This window comes from Artibeus jamaicensis, unplaced genomic scaffold (assembly GCF_021234435.1).
Source record: "Artibeus jamaicensis isolate MK-2021 breed Jamaican fruit bat unplaced genomic scaffold, CSHL_Jam_final scaffold_474, whole genome shotgun sequence".
In the NCBI taxonomy this organism is placed as follows: Eukaryota; Metazoa; Chordata; class Mammalia; order Chiroptera; family Phyllostomidae; genus Artibeus; species Artibeus jamaicensis.
The window spans coordinates 14,262,580-14,267,092 of NW_026522046.1; positions in this window are offsets into that span (position 1 = coordinate 14,262,580).

The window sequence follows — 4,513 nt, forward strand, 5'->3', positions numbered from 1 at the left end:
GAAGGCCCTGTGCTAGATGATAGGAATATAAAGATAAAAATATGGTTTCTGCCATAGAGTTCATAGTCAGAGGAAGAATACAAACAGATAGTAATAATTCACCTCAATAATTATTTGAGGAGTATACTGCAATAAAGAAAAAAGAAGTGATCCATCTAGAGAAAAGAGAGAGAAAAGGGACGATGGTCAAAGAAGAGATTCTGAGTTGAGTATTGAAACATAGGTGTGTGTGCACTTGTGCATTTGCATTTGCTTTCTGGAATTATTGCATCTGCAGATGTCTGGAAAGAGCCACACAGAGGAGAGAGTTTGACAGAGGTCTGACTGTTCTGTCTCTGACTTACATGGTGAAAGAGAAGTTGGGAGCCTTAATCTTACTTCTGCTACTCACCTGCCCAAGTAGAGTATATCCCTCCTTCCCTCCTATTCCATGGCACCTTCTCTCCTCCAAGGGCATTTCATCGAAAGCACATTCTCCACATACACCCATGGCCCGAGGACCTTATGTTATTCTATTTGAACTGCTCAAAAGAAAAAGAAGAAAAGTCACTTTTTTGGAAAATGTCTGTGTGCTGTCACCCATATTTACTAGTGAGGCTGTGGAAAACAGGACAGTTTCACTCAGGGAAGTGCCAGGGTCTTGGAAAGGCTATAGGGTACACAGAGGTAAGGATGCTAGGTATGATTGGAAAGGTATACAGGAGTCAGAGCTAGAGGTGCCTAGTATAGATCTTCCTCTGAAGGTGATGAGAGCCACAGAAGATGTTCAAGGATGGAAAGAAACAATCATACCTATATTTTATAATAGACATGGTTAATCATATTTCATAGTGTGTAAGCAGGATTTGGGCATTGTACATAGATGGGTCTGGACCTTGCCCTCAACTTCTGGGTGATAATCTATGACAAACTTTGACCAGGGTGAAGGATGGCTTTACCAAATCTTAGCATGGAGCCAGTCACACATGAATATCTTAGGGTAGTGGTAAGTTATGCCAGAGGGTACAGCCATGCAATTTAGGGTGGGGTCATGGGTATCATTCAACCTGGAAGCTGAGATCAACCACATGGGCAATCAGTCAATCCTCTGTAATGCAACTCCAATGAAATCTCTGAATTCTGATGCTTGGGTGAGTTTACTGTCACATGTTGATGCTGGGAAAGTAATGAATCCTGAGTTCATAGGGTGCAGACCAAAGAAGCTCACATTTGGAGCTCTCCTGGGCTATGGCCTATGCATCTCTTCTTTTGTCTGGTTTTAATCTCTATACTTGCCCTGTGGTAGATTGTAACCATTAGCATAATAGATTTCAGTGAGTTTTATGCATCCTTTTATTGAATTATTGAAACTAAGGGTGGCCTTGGGCACCTCTCTCCTAAAACTTGCAGTTGTTGTCAGAATTGAGAGCAGTCTTGGGACTGAACCCTATAGCTCTGAAGTTGGCTGAAACTTCTTACACATAGTACAAGAACAAGCTTTGGAGTCAGATCTGGATATAAATCCTAGCTTGGCTACTTTGCTTGGTTACTTTAATTTTGAAGTTTTACTTTCTTTATCAGAAACAGATGCCTTTGGTGCTCTGTCACCTCCCTCGGCTTACCTTGGATTTAGATGCAGCTGTGCTTCATAATTCCATCTGAGCTCAGACTCACCTTGCTGTGGTAATAATGTGTGTTGTGTATCTCAAATGTGTGCTGTTTTATCTTTTCTCTTTCTGATCCTGGGCTGGGGAAGCCTCTCAGTCAATACAAATATGGCCCAGGGCTAGTCCTTACCATGGGGGATGGTAGCTATAGTAAATGCCCTAAACTCTCCCTTTTTCGATGGCCATTTATTGTAGGCATTCTGTTTATTTTTCAGATATTCCAACTCCTGTTGCTTATAGCAGCAACCATGATTAATATACCTTACTTTGGCTTTTCTTCTGATTGCCTTATGTCTGCTTTTTTTAAAAAAAAGATTTTATTTATTTATTTTTAGAGAGAGGGGAAGGGAGGAAGAAAGAGAGGAAAAGAAACATCAATATATAGATGACTTTCACATGCCCCCATACTGGGGCCCTGACCTGCAACCCAGGCATGTTCCCTGACTGGGAATCAAACTGGTGACCTTTTGGTTTGCAGGCTGGCTCTCAATCCACTGAGCCACACCAAGCCAGTCTGCTTTCTACCTAAGACCTCTCTCATGTACTATTTTAGAAGTTAGAGACACTATCACTGTATTACTGTAAAGATTGAGATAACACATTTACTTGAAAGAGATTTAATGCTTAGTATACAGAGGCTGCTTTAGAAAAAGACATAAATCGAGGTAGTATTTACACCTTGATGGTACAGTCTTTCATCTACCTGAGATAGAAGAAGGGGATTCATTTGAGAGATTTTAGGGGATCATCTGAGAGATTTTTAAGATGCTGAACAGGTATAAAATCTGGTTAGATTTGCTAAGGGATATTGAAGAATACAAGATAACTCTCATATCTTTGACCTTGCCATTCTTTGAGAAAGAGACTATGAAAGAGAAGTAGGTTTAGTGGTAAAAAGTGTTGAATGTAATATCTGATATATAAAACTTGATACTCTTACACTCAAGGGGTAGACAAGTGTGGCTGTTTATAATATGGTTTCTTCTATGCATCTGGAGCTAAAAAGGTAAGTGGTCTAAAAATGAGTTACCACTGGTCCTAAGTAACCCTTGACACCATCAGAGGGATGTATACAGATAGAACAAAAGTTATAAACTAGATCTGTTAGACACATGCAAAGCTCTTGTATGGTCTGAATAGTGCTTCCCCATATGAAGATTTATCATATTAAAAATCCCAAGGCTCCATTATTCTCAAAATGAATTTTGTCCCATTTTTATCCAAAATGGTAAGTTTAGGATACATATACTGTGGTGGCTATGAAAACGCTGCTCTCAGATCTTTAACTGGAGAGAAAATAATTCACAAATGGCCCCAGCTGCAGCACTCTGAAATCCAAGACTACAATCAAGACAACACAACACTGGTCTCTGGCTGCAAGTACAGGAGTGGGAACCAGGACCTTGTGGCTGGAAGTGAAGGCCGAGGATTCTTTTAAGAAAATGGCAGACTAGCTAGACATGGGGGAACTGCCAGTTTGGACAAGGCCAAACTAAAGAAGACCCTGCAGACTGAAGAGAACTTTAGTGGGAAATGAAGAGTCAGATTTCCTAGGAACCTGGAGATTCCTCACCCCCATCATCTTTGAGATCTCAGTTGTGTTCTGGAGAAAAAGCCACCTGTGAGTTGGACATGTGTGACAAATGATGCTGTGAACCTGGGTACTCTGCTCCCTTGCCATCGGCCTGTGGATCTCTAAGGACACTCTCCCCCAGGGCGGACTGCCAAATTCTCCACTTCGACTTGGGAGGATGTAGAAAATTATTTGTACAATGAATAAAAATAAAACACACCTTGTGGGTAAAAAAGCAAAACAAAATAAAACAAAATGACAACACGGCACGTTCTGGAGACCACTCCCAGGCCCTGACTGCGTACAGCAGGGATACCATTGCAGGCCCACTGCTGAAGAATGTGGGACATGTTGATGGACAATTTTGGTGTGAACACTGTGCATTGACATTTAGAAGTTCCTCTGGTCTAAAACTCTTCTGCTGACCTTTGGCCCTTCTTTGTCTTTTTCATGAGAATCAGTCTGACTTTGCACTCTGCTGGCTCTTCCAAGCTCCTGTAGCTTCGTCCTCACTTCCCTTCATAGGCACTCCTTGTAAATCTTGTTCACATCTAATTCCACTGACTGACTGTTTCGTGCCGGACCTGGACTGTCACACAAAGGAAACTTTTCCCCAAGGCTCCAGGCATGTGGTGCTGTCTCTTGCTCATATCTTTGCTTTCCTAGGGAGCATTTCCACGATAAATCCCAAGTCATTCGCACATGCACTATCCAAATTGATGGGTCCCATAGTAGAATTTCCTTCCATTTTTCAGTTAATGTCACTTTCTGAGCCTTCACACTTTTCATCTTCCCCTCTCTTTCAGTCTAATCCTCCTCACTCCCCCCAAAAGCTAAACTACAACCTGTCATAGTTTTAAGTTGTAAAGCTTGGCCTACACACCGCTTTGAGAGGAACACAACAAACCACCAGATGATGTTGAGCTATGCACATAGAACCAAAGCTTATTATTTGAAGTCCACATACCTGTGTGTGTGTAAAAGGACTTGGCATACTGGAAATGGCAGCAATGAAGAAAAATTAACTTGATGTGGTTGAGGGGTTAGGTTCTTGGCTCTAATCCATTCTCTGCTAATAGAATATGACCCCTAATAATTTCAGTTGGAATTTTTCCTTTCATTCTTTTACATTCTGGGTTCCTTTTTTTTCTTCATCTTCTTCAGGGATCTCACTTTTACATCTTTCACTCCCCGTCACCTACTACATCTTCGGAGAAGAAATGGCCTCTTCTCTCAAGCATGTAAGCATTTTTTAATCATATTCCAAATAGATAAACAAACACAATTCAATATC